The sequence below is a fragment of the Varroa destructor genome, unplaced genomic scaffold, assembly GCF_002443255.2.
Source record: "Varroa destructor unplaced genomic scaffold, Vdes_3.0 BEIS01000005.1, whole genome shotgun sequence".
NCBI classification, from domain to species: Eukaryota; Metazoa; Arthropoda; class Arachnida; order Mesostigmata; family Varroidae; genus Varroa; species Varroa destructor.
In genome coordinates, this window is record NW_019211458.1 from 11,476,372 (window position 1) to 11,489,832 (window position 13,461).

Genomic DNA, 13,461 nt, shown 5'->3' on the forward strand with positions numbered 1-13,461 from the left:
CAGTTTGGGATAAATATGTAGAACTGACTGTAGCACTTTGAAATCAGATTATAATCGGTATTGATTAATACCTTAACCAGTTGCTCAATGTTCTGGTAATCAGCGAAATAAGCCTTCAAAAATAACATCTGACATAATTTGATTTTGGCTAGAGGGTCTTTCTTCAATTCTACAACAGAAGTAGTTAAATACATATAAAAAAAAAAAAAAAAAAAAAAGACAGATGTGTGAAAATGTACGAAACATGTATATAGACGTCGGGACAAGGTATCCCTGGGTTTCTAAATACTCTACTCGAAGTATCGAGATCTTTCGTTCGTTCCCGCTGTTATTATTTTGTGCTGTACGTTCAAGTAGTGTTCCGGCACACAGTGTCGCTTCGGGCCATTCGCCGCTGACCTTCTCGTCCATCTGTAGAGACTACTCTTCAGGAATTAGAGTGACTTATATGCCTGGAGCATGGCAACAAGGTGCGGGAATGCTTATATTTCATACAGCTGACTGTATACCCGTTCTTACAATATGCCGCTGATGGTCTACGTTCGAAGTTGAAGCCACGTTGGACCATGTTGAGCACAGTCTAGCATTTGCAGAAGCTCAATTTACATTACATGACGTTCGGATGTTACATAAGTAGTGATCTTCTCTCTTTTATTTGTCTTGTTTTCCTGTTTGCTGATGGCCAAATGCTATACAGAGTGGGAAAGCATTTTATTTACGCTCCGCACTCCGAAATTTTAAGCGACGAAAGGGCACCGTTTTCGATACTGTTGCTCGTCTTTCATCAAAGTCATAGGTCGGCCGAAACAGCTCGTGATAGGCATGAAATGAACGACAAAAGCTTTATAGTTGAGGTGACATCCCGAAATGCTTACTAAATCCAAAAATCGAATTTTCGATGTAAAAAATTTGTATTCAATTCTACATTTCAAGTTCGACAAGGATCTCTCGACTCACCTTTGGCAGAAATTAACTGTTAGACGATCGTACATCCATTTTGAAGTTCGAACTCAAGGTAGATGATTCGAACAAACAGAGCAGATATCAAGGAAAGGGATTTCCAGTAGTACAGCAACACTTGAAACAAATAACTATAAGAGGTAGAGACTTCACGTAGAAGCCATTTTATAGCCTTAGCGAATTATATACTGGATACAGGCGGTACATCATAATGTCGCGACTAGCCTCTGCGTCTGTGGAGAGTTCGTCAATTAAGTGCGCCGATTCGTCAAGCAGTAGATTTTCCATCTTAAACGTACTCGGTTTCCGATCATCCAGAGCTTGTGGGTTAGACAGAGATGTACAGGTGCTTCAAAGCATCATAGCCAATTTCATCTCTCGTTGTTAAACGCTGCGAATGAGCTTTCGATCTTCTGCAGAGTGACCGGTGTCTCAGCTGTGCTTCTATCAGTGGTGAAACAGAAATCCGCGCCAGATTATTGTCAAGTCAGCGCGGAACGGTAACGAAAGAAACGCGTCCCAGGTTACAAATCAAAGGATTCATGGATACAAACATAAACAATGAAGGCGAAAACCACTTTCCGGCCAGCTTAATATTATCATTTAATTATTATTAATAGTAGATGATAGTACTGCTTATTTTAAGGTCTGAGAGAGACTTATAAGACATATATGTAGATATGGGAATCTCCGCAAAGCTGCGTTTGTGTGGCGGTCGAAAAATCGGCTCCTTTGATGTCCAAAGTAAAACTGCTAGCATCGAAATAGTATATATGATATCAGATTTTAATTTTACTTTTAAATTATGTATAGCTAAACGTAATTCAATATTTTAATTTAAGAAAAAGCTGCTGTTCTGAAAATATACCGTGTAATATATAGATGAAGGCACATTCGCATATATGCAAATGTGCCTCCATCAAGTCATCCATCGTCTGGTACGTCTCTCGTTTGCTTCTTGTAACTAAGCCCTTTTATAATACAAGTACTTTAAAACCTTGAATTTAACGTTTGCTATTAAAAAATTATACATTGCCATCCCATAGCCCAGTTTAGCTTTTTAGCGCTAGTTTTTTTCATCGCACCTTCCCTGTTATTCGGGAAATATATGAGTGATTTTATATTAACGCATTAATCATGTCAGTGTAATAAATGCTATTATTTTTACATTAGACTTCACGTAAATCAGGAATCGAGCCCTGTAGGAAAGCACAACTGTAAGTGTATACGTATTGACGCGGCCACTTATACCTATTAAATCCGTCAGATAAGTGCTGCTCTTGTTCTTCAAAGAAACCACTTCAAAACGTCAAAGGTTATTGTTTATCTTGCATGATCTGTCTGCTGCACAGTCAATGTTACGGCACTCGTTTTGCAGGGCGGACGTTGTTGGTTTTTGTTGTTGTTTGACATTGTATCGTACTAGTTTAGAAAGAAACGACTATAAATTATGGAAATTATAGAAACGACCATACGCAGGCGGATCACCCCGAAAACAAAAGGGGCTATTTTGTGAAAGGTCCTGTTTGCGTACATGCTGCTCCGAATGAGATGCGCAGGATATCGTGTCCAGCCCTACCTACATGCCATTTCCACACAGTGATTTTTAGAAAAAAGAAAAGCAGTATTGATTACAGGCCTTAAACACTTTCGTCATCATAAATTAATTGTTACTTCATTGGCAACTATTTCTGGAACTCTCGTTTTAACTTTATCAAGTGGTGCGTTAAAAAGTTGCCGATTCTCGGGAAAAGCTATTTCTGAAAGCAATAGAAGAAAGGGAAATCGACTTGGCCAAGTGTCTGATCGATGATTTGAATCGATCAGTATTTGGCGTTGTTTGTGATAGATGGTTAAGACTATGATGCGTACTATCGGGAGAAGTATACGCAATGCGTTTCTGATATGGCCATCCTATGTGGACGTGTTCTTTTTTAGATATTATCAAAACGTTCATTCAAAAACCAAATCGGTTCACTTTAACAATTCATTCAAAGGTAAGTTCATTCTGAGAGAAATACTTTTTGCTGTTATTAGCGAACTAGTTTTGGTAACCAGGTTATGAACGAGGCGTTGTACGAGTGCTTATTCTAAGAGTTCCTATTCGTCGAACGGCATACGCGTGCATCATGCATCGTAGAAAATATGCTAATATATAGAAAAATCTGTACTTTCGATATTCTCGGCTAGCTATAACAATACAATTAAATAATAAATAGCCTTTCTGCAAGCATTGGGTCTAAGTACTTCAAAATGTGTTGGTGTAGCCCTTAGGGTCAATTCCGTAGGCCGGTAGGATGTTAGTGTATGCGTTGTTTTCTTGTAACCGCAACCGGAGCGCTGTTGTTTGGAATTTGGCGGATTAATTTGAAAAAACTTTGCGAAAGTGAACGCCACGAGAAATTCTGTAGACGCAACCGGAGCGCTGTTGTTTGGAATTTGGCGGATTAATTTGAAAAAATTTCGCGAAAGTGAACGCCACGAGAAATTCTGTAGACGCAACCGGAGCGCTGTTGTTTGGAATTTGGCGGATTAATTTGAAAAAATTTCGCGAAAGTGAACGCCACGAGAAATTCTGTAGACGCAACCGGAGCGCTGTTGTTTGGAATTTGGCGGATTAATTTGAAAAAATTTCGCGAAAGTGAACGCCACGAGAAATTCTGTAGACGCAACCGGAGCGCTGTTGTTTGGAATTTGGCGGATTAATTTGAAAAAATTTCGCGAAAGTGAACGCCACGAGAAATTCTGTAGACGCAACCGGAGCGCTGTTGTTTGGAATTTGGCGGATTAATTTGAAAAAATTTCGCGAAAGTGAACGCCAGAGAAATTCTGTAGACGCAACCGGAGCGCTGTTGTTTGGAATTTGGCGGATTAATTTGAAAAAATTTCGCGAAAGTGAACGCCACGAGAAATTCTGTAGACGCAACCGGAGCGCTGTTGTTTGGAATTTGGCGGATTAATTTGAAAAAATTTCGCGAAAGTGAACGCCACGAGAAATTCTGTAGACGCAACCGGAGCGCTGTTGTTTGGTATTTGGCGGATTAATTTGAAAAAATTTCGCGAAAGTGAACGCCACGAGAAATTCTGTAGACGCAACGGAGCGCTGTTGTTTGGTATTTGGCGGATTAATTTGAAAAAATTTCGCGAAAGTGAACGCCACGAGAAATTCTGTAGACGCAACCGAAGAGGAAATTCGCAGTGGATCATATGATATAGTTTCTAGACTACTTCTTAACAGGCCAGATAAGTAGATTATATATTGTTGTTGATTTCTAAGCAGAGATAAGCGACTCTTAATCTTTTTATGATAATTTGCTGCTTCCAGCTTATTGCGCTACGCTTACAGCAAGGGCGGGAACTTTAATTAATTCCTGCTTTTAGTCTCTACTAAGACAGCTCTGCATGTATAAGTGGGGCCAATTTACACAATTGTGGATTTGCCCGAAAAACCTAGATGGTAGTTTTAAACAGAAAGCGGTCCTTATAAGTGAAAACGATCATACCATTTGCAAACTATATTATTTTATTGTGGACAAGCCATGAGGCCACACAACGCAACTTTTTTTGTTATCTAGAGTTTTTAGGAAAATGACGATCGTGGAGTAACGGTGAGGGAGAGTAATACTATCTCTTCTCTGAATACATTACTCTCAGACTAAGATGCGATCACAAATTGATTTCTATTAGAAGAAGGGTTTAAACGCAGAGCAAAGGAAGACGGCAAGCGGATAAAAGAATCGGGTTGTCTTACATGAATATTTCGATACAGATTAGCGGATGCGTTGTTAAATGTTTTGTACAACTGTTAGATGACTTGTCGTTCCGTTAGGGAAAACATTACTGTTTGGGGGAAAGCTGAACGATCATATCATTAGGTATAAAGAACTTCTGTTCCAAAAACGCCACTGTTGTAAACAATTATCACAAGTTAGATAGTTGGCAGATATTTCAATCGAGGACAGATTTTGGGCGAACCTGATGATTTCGTCTGTTTCTCCTTCTAAGTTTATCTGCTTTCTGAGTAATTTAGGTGTAGATGTAACCATAACTAATCAAGTTCAAACAACTAATAAGCGGGAAAAAAAAAACACATTTTTATATGTTTTGGGAATTGGATGCTTACTGGTAATTCGCTTTCTTGTTTGCCAGTTGAAGAGAACATGAATGGACTACACAGTAACATCTCAATATTTCAAATCATTGAAGCCAAATTAAACTGATCAGGCGTTGTGACGGTTGGTGTCTCGCGTGTACCCTGCCCTGGCCATAAGACTAGCAAACCTTATGCCGGACATACCAGCATTTAGGCCGCGTCATTATATGGAACAGCTTCTAGGCATTTCATAGGAGTCGCGTTGAGGAGCTGTGACGTTAAAAAGTCTACCCAAGCCTTGCCCTTCTTATAATTTGACAGTTTTGTGCGTTTGAATAAACCAACGCAGCTGGAGGTCCGCATGGCACAATTCGTGTATGCATTCGACGACCTTTTTATCTTACACGAAAGCCGATGGCAATGCCGTTCTTCAGTCGTTCGCTCCCGTTTTGTCACCACTTCTTCTAGCAAAAATGCTGAAGAGATTGTTGGATCTACGAAGCTAACAATATCGTGCGCATACAACACACTTTTACACTGTATGTAAGTGTCTACGTATCGGAAGAGATAACTCGGGTTCTTTTAGCTAATTAGGTTCGATATAAAGTTTAAAACAAGTCCTATGTCAGACGCTATCTTCTTGCCGCTGTTTGCCGATCGGTCTTGTTCTGCGGCTGCTGGCCATTCCTGAACACTATGCGGTGGCCTTTGCCGTCGTCGTGATGGACGTTCTCGTCAGAGACGTCCCATCCATCGTAGACGTGTATGGACGAATGGAACGCGGCCAAGCAGGCCTTTGTGAAGCTACGCATCTGCAACCGTCTGCCGTTGTTGGATACAGTCTTGTCATCGTAGCAAGACCCGAAGCTGAAGACACATGGCTGAGCTCTACCTTGAGTTTAGCTCAGCTCCGTCTGGCCCAAAGCCAATCCGAGCGGAAAGCCGATGGAGCTTGTTGGCAAGTCTCGAGGAGGAAGGGAGGGCAAACGCCCTAAAATGGGATATAGAACAAAAGTACGAAGAGGGCATCTGGGAGCACTGAGGGAGGCTAGAGCAGCTGAGAGGCGTATGCTGGGAGCTGCGAAGCTTCCTTTCGCCTGCAGGAAGCTCAAGCAGGGGGTCAATTGGGTCGGCTTGGGTTGGGCTAGCTTGAGGGCTCTGCGGCGAGGCAAGTGCAGTCGAGAAGCAGCAGCACAAAGATTAACCTAGTCCTTAATACCGCGGCTACAGCTACCGCCGCCATCGTACTGCCACTGCGAGGTTTTAGTTTACGAAGCAAGTGTATTGCATAGATAGAGATTTTTACATAGAAAGAAATGCATTCATACGTGCACAATATGGAGATTAATCAAACGCGTAGTGTTAAAAATTGCTTGGACGTGCCCACAGGGGTAGAAATCTCAAAAAGGCAGCGACAGGAAGCCAATAACCTGGAGAGGGGTCGTATTAAGAGCAAGCCTACTATATAGGAGAATGATTGTTCGAACTTCATGGCTAGAACTTGAAAAAAATGAATTTTTTTGAGAATAATTTAAGCAGACAGCCTCATAGTTACTAAACAGGGCAAACACAATGTAATATTTGGCAACCAAATTAAATCTGATATTAACTGTTCTAGAAAGTTATGTGGATAACCAAATACTGTCATGCCTGAAGGTACTTGTTGATTAGCATGATTAGGTAGTCTTAATCATTTTTTAGACTATTCTGGCTACCTGCGCGCATTTTAAGATCAGACATCTGAAAGTTCGTTTTAATTTCCGCCATAGAACATTGTGACAGTATCACACTATGGAGCTAGGTCCTATATATGCTTGAACGTTTCTTTCTATTTTTATCGCAAATGACTATGCACATGAGTTCCTAAAACATTAACAAGGCAGACTTTGAGCGTCAAATAATGACGGGCTAAATAAGTAATCTTTGTTTGTGTATGTTGAAAAATACATTGGTAATGGCACAGTGTGCCACAAAAGGGCCGATAAATCTGTCTATAAACAACTCTGCTGTCTTCTAGCACGGGCATGTAGTCCTTCACTAGCAGATAATTTTCAGTCATACCCTAAACTGTAGGGGCTGTCGTTGCTATTATTGTAGAGTATTAACTAGAAACAAATCGAGTTCAAATTTTAATTATTGTTTTCCGTACAGGATGCTATCAGAGGGTTTGTAATTACCCTAAATATTGACTATATCGTAAAGCTGCAAAAAACGAGATTTATTATCGTCTGAGCGGTACAGGACACTGATCTCGGCAAGTAACCGCTAGAAAAATGGACTACCTAGTTATGTAGTCTAGGCTTTTCCAACCATGCTATTGCTTAATAGACGGATTACGTCACACACTTCTAGGAGCAGTGGAAGGAGTACCACTGGTATGGAGATGTATCATGATTTGTTCGAAAGGAAGAAGCTGTTAATCTGTCTAAAAAGACTATTATTTGTTTCGAATTAACTGAAGTCCTACTGCTTCTCTTTCCGACCCAACGCATTCTATCTATGCTGCTGAAATTGTTTGCCTAAGCGGTGAAGTTGAAAGAAGTACGATAACCTTCGGTTGTTTTGCCCACCTGTACTTCAATATATTGCGCGTCTATTGATTTTTACCTCATATTAACGTTGTTTATCTATACATTCGCTGCGTGGAACCACTAAAGAACTGCTAACAATGATCGATTGAACAGTCCGATAGGAAAAATGGGCACAAGAACGGAGGGATAGTTCAGCGAGCGATGTCTGCCTGTCTGTCTGTCTGTTTGTCTGTTAGGATAGAAAAGCGATTCAGACCTATTGTGTTAGCAGACCGCTCGAAACCAGAGAGGATTAGAGACGCTAAGCGTGCGCCCGCGCACAACCATTTTCTTCACGTGAACACTGCCGCTAAGACTTTGAAAACATTCTTATTTTCCCCATCCTGTTCCCTTTTGAATTCTTTTTTATTATGTTCTAGCTTGGAGAACGACAGAGTCAGCAGTAGGATACTGGACTAGCAGTGATCTCTCTTACGGCAGTCGCGAGGTGGGTAGCTTTGTGTGTTGCAATGCTGCATGCTGTGTCATTTTATTATGTTCATCTCCGCTCCTCTGTTTCCAATGGCAGTACGTCCTCGACAGGGGTGCGGAGAGTTCTTAAGCGTTTTCCTCGCTGCTGAGTAGTAGTGCCTCGAAGCATAACGACGAAAACTAAGGTAATGTTTACTGTAGGCGTTTTTAATAGTACAAATGAGCTTAAACAACACGTACGTTACCATGCGTATGTGTGTGAAACTATCTAGACAAGTTCCATAGAATGCTCCGTTTAGTTTCAAGATTAGGGGCGGCTGTTCGATTCAGCCGGCATGCGGACGGTATATACAATGTAAATCCTACCATATACCAGCTTCTTAATATTCACCCATGCACTAAACGAAAGCTTGTTTCCAGGCTTATGCCAAGTCAAACAGACGCTTGGCTGGATGAAAGACAACCCGCAGCAGGGGGCACTGTTTAAAAATAGAGATGCAGTCTCGTCTACTATCCCTAACTTCTCTCGCCTGAGGGGAACCTGTGTGAGGTTGCGGGGTTGGCGCGTTCCGAACAAATTGCAGGTGGAGCGAATAGCAACGATGACGACTACTGCCACAACTAGTCCTACAGTTATTGAGGCAGGCCACCTGTAAAGCCGGGATGCTTCTAATAAGTAGTGCCTACAACCAGTTTCCGGGTCAGCAAATGGAATTGTGGAAAAAATGTATTTATTTTATCACAGACAGTATAGCAACCAACGCGTCAAAGTTATGTAACTTTCTATATATATAAGCAAAGACTCGAAGTGCTGTGTAATGAATTAAGAGCGAAGCTGCAGACATATCCCTCGACGTTCAGTCCCAAGGCTTGACCGAGAGTCCCAACTGTGACACGGTGCTTTCTCGCGATCTAAGTCGGTTAGTTGGGCATAATTGTAAATATATGCGCGTTTCGTAATGGAACGCCACACATATTATAATGATTAGGTAAGCTTGGAAGCAACGTTTGACAAATGTGCGAACTTCCACTCATTTAACCTGTTCCTAAGCCCTGATTCTAAAGTATTTCCGATGGCCTTGTCGATACTGAGAACTTTAACTTTGATTCGTTACAAGCAGGCTTTGTCTATTGTTACAGCGATACATGACTACACACAATACGATTGTAAATCTCTATTATTAGAATAGCTTTAGAATGGCAAACATGCTTCTAACGCCATGAATAGACTTCCGTTTATAATAATATTTTGGGAATAGACAAACGAAAAGTTTTACGGTAGTTCGATCCTTATTCAGTTATGGAAGACAAATTAATAGATCAATAAAAGAAAACCTGCTTCCTCTTTTCTGGGAAACATGTACGCAAAGAAGACGATACATCGCTTATAGTGTGGATCAAAAAGAAGAACCCGGAAAACGTGATGGTAATTGATGAACCGCTCATCGTAGGAGTAAAAGAAATAATCTACACGGAATTGTGTATGTGACGTGTGCAGACCGAAAACTACTCAGTTTAGCCAACATTTTAGCCTGTAGTCGGGTAAACGGTATCTCTATCGCTAGACTGTCCTTTCGTGAATTCGTATTCACCTGAAAAAAGAATAGAAAACACGCTATAGAAGTCCATGGATTCAGATAAAATTGCATCCGCAGTTAGCGTAGTCCAAAAGCTGTTGTACACGTTGGTAAAAATACAGGGGTCAGGTCAATATTATTATTATTGTTGGTTATTTTACTCAGATCAGTATGATTACTATAGAGATAAGGTGCTCGCCAATGACGGGCGAAGATTTAAGCGAGCCGCAAGAATCAGAAACGTCTTCACTAAAATTAGCTTTAAACTGGTCGACGTCACTGGTTGCCACTATACCATCCTCATTCCTTCCGCACTAGAAGACATACTGCCGTAGTCTTCTTCTGCTGCGCGTCCTCTCTATTAATCATACAATAAGAAGAACCCCAGTCTTTTAAGTTGCTAAAAAAAATAAATTTCCAGATAATAGCCAAACGATTTGAACGTAGCACCATTTAACCCTATCTAAATCTAATTTCAAAGTCAAAACACTGATCATACCTTTTCGAAGGTAGTGAGCGTGGCAGAGATGTTGGATACTGAGATAACTTGTTCGTAAAGTGTGATTTTTTTATTTGAAGATTACAAGTAGATCATCTATGTGCCCTAGATGAACAAGGGAACTTTAGGTCGGACTGAGCTAAATTAAGCATGAGAAATACAAGGTTTTTACCGTCGTTCACTTCTCGAGCCCTCTCAGACGATACGTGTATCAACGACATTAAATACATAACTTAAATCGAGATCTGTTAGTCACTGAATGCTCTGTCACAATGATGCTACCCAAATGGCGCTTAGAGCCGTCAATCAGTACGTAACCGGACCACTAGACGTTCTTGTTTTTCACGTTATTTAGAGAACCATTTTCAAGTTGTAACGTTTGCTTCTAACTGTAGCATGTACGCCAAACTCAGGAGAACAGATGTTAACTCATGTCGAATAATTTACATAATAAAACAAATCCGAAGCTATTTTATCTAGTTCTATACCTGTTTTGTGCTCACAGGTATTCCAGTCTTTCTGTTGATCTTATGTACTATCTTTCCAACGAGACATCTCTGTCAACATGGTAATGATAGAGTTTTCGATTTATTAGAGTTTCAATTATTAGGGTAACAGTATTTCTAGAATATCGCATTCGGCACCCGTTTTCGAAAAGATTTGTCTTCCCTAGTACTCCATAGGTGACTTTCTGAAAAGGTAAATTAAACAATTTGAATGGGTAGCAGCAGGAAGTTTGCGTGTACACACAATGGCCTGTTGTGACAGATGACGGATAGTGATGGTATGTGCAGGTAGTGTACATACAGTTCAATTGCGTCAAGGAAAGCAATGGACTTTCAAAGCAAAATAAAGAAAGTGAATAGAAAAATGTTAATTCGCCGTAAACAACGTAATTTCGAATTTATGCAGGAATAAACGGCGATACGGCTTGAACCACATTGTAGTTGAATCGAAACGTATTGCTTGGCCACTGACAGACAGACATATATATATATATATATATGTATATAAACGGCCAATTTAAGTTACCTTAAATGAAACTAGACTAATTGGTCATTATTATTACAAAGGCTTCAGGAGAATCAACTGGATGGAGGTCTGCGCTTTCGAGAATGATGAGGGCTGATGTTACTAGTTAATTCTAACTTAGCCTGAATAGCCAGCAATATGTCACGCAAGTTTAACGTGATATCTCTGTAAGAAATTCACTCAGAGCTAGTTTATTCCAATTGCACTAACAACAAGGATCTGTCATGGGGCCTGCATGTCCTTTCCTAATATTCGGGATATTTCCCGAAAAAGATACTACTATTAGTGGTTGCTAACATTTTAATTCTCATTAGTACAACTATAGCAAAGTTATTTTTTTTTAACATAATAGAATTACCGTAGAAGCAACTATTAAATCTGACGTCAGTTAAGGTCAATCCCTAATGAAACCCTGTTCATTTAGAACAGAATAGTCTGAGTGTTTCATCCGATTAATAAGTAAGACCCTACTCCTTATAGTAAGGTTAGAAGGTTTTTGTGTTATGGTTACTTGTGGCAGCCTACGTGCGTAACCAATCTGCACCAAATCGTATGTAGCTACGATAAAAAAGAAGATACATGAACGAGAATGACTGATAACTACCTCCTCAGTTAGATGCGTCGTCTAAATGAAACTAAATCCATTGAAAACTCTGGGCTCTTTAGGTGCTTGTAAGTCTGAAAGGGCGACTCCAAAGCTTACCCTGGAACCGTCAGATTTCACGTTATCTCTTCAACAGGCTAGAAAATAACTATTTGAACGTAGTTTTATTGTGACGAGAATTTAATTACACTGACGCAAGTTAAGTGTCTCTCTTCACTGAAGTGGCTTTCCCCTCTGAGTTGTGTTGGAAAGTGTCTACTTTTCTAGGCCTGACCAGGCACGTGAGCAGTCTCTATTCGCAGGTGCTGTTCTATTCGAGATATGTAGATCAAAAAGATTTTTCAATACTTCTTTTATAACACGTACTAAGCCTGCCGTTCTAGGCCTGACCAGTATTTGTGGCACAATGGAGTCACTCTCGGCTAACGCAAATGGGATTTACATAAATGCAGGCAACTTCTTAGTTCTTCTATATTGTAGATAACTTTGACAATATTTTTTACAAGTGTGATCAAATAAAAAAAGTACCTTTTTGTAATTTACACTGGTTCTTTTCTATTGGCGCTGGCATTGGACTTGCGCTAGAAGAAAACTGATTACAGTGAGGGAAATGGCGGTTCTATAACACATTTGTTATCGGAATGAAGCAAACATGATGGAACTAGCTTATTAACACGAAAAAATACAGCCTGGCATAATCTTTAGGATCTAATCCAATTGGGTCACTAGAATTTTCCTCATTGTTCAGATGTGTATCCATAGTAAATGTCTTTAATATACAAATAACATTGACGAATACAAGTGAGAATATTTCTTCCGCCTGATATTTTACGATTCGGAAACGATGAAATGCTTCTTTTTTATGATGATGTCTCTTTTTTTGTCATTAGTATTGAATGTCTGTGTGCTTTTTCATAGCCGGTGTTCGTTACGGTACGCTTTTAGTTTGTTGCGATGAGGTTCCCGTTGTGAGTCGTAATTCGAAATACAATAGATTAATGTATGAGAAATGTTTGTTTTCAGTACTATATAGAGTTAAAAAGCCTTTTCGGATCAACGAGCTTGCTCTGCCAAACGTTTCATTGCTTTTTCACGTTTCGTCGCTCATAAAATTTTGCCTATTCATATTTTCAAAGTATTTTTCAACAGCCTTTTTAACGCTTGCTTTATTCGATATTTATCTTTTTTTAAATAATGCAAAAAGCTGCGGAAGAAACCCAAGGCAGCTGGCCCACACACGGTGAGCGTTTCGCTAACAAGCATATCTATTATGGATTGTCAACTCAAATAACATGATCTGGTTAGTGTGACAATATACGCAGGCAATAGTTTTGAAGAGCAATGGAGAAGCCTTTCAGCCGTATAATGCATTTGGCTACCAATGAAAGGAAACACAAAAAAGAAAAGCGAAAACTTTTCCTTGCGCATGGCTGGTCTCGTCTTTCGACAAAATAAAGCTAATTTACCCTGCCTGCGCATAGGACACGGTCCTTGAGCTACTTGCAAAATTCTTTTATGGCAAGTTAAACAACACATGCATATGGATGGATAACTAGAATAAATCTTGAGATGCTATATTTTGAGGGGAAGCACGAAGCATCAGGCCATCCTTGGTAGTTACGGTAGTTCTAACACAAAAAACCTTGCCAAATAAAGATAAATTGGTCTTATGGTAAACATTGGCGCAGACTGCT

The 13,461-nt window shown here is 40.0% G+C and overlaps 1 protein-coding gene across 2 annotated transcripts in view; it reads left to right on the forward strand.

The window, feature by feature from the left end:
* Positions 1-13,461, forward strand: part of Epac (Exchange protein directly activated by cAMP) — a 207,958-nt gene that overhangs the window by 2,505 nt on the left and 191,992 nt on the right. The gene's annotated exons all lie outside the window — the stretch shown is intronic.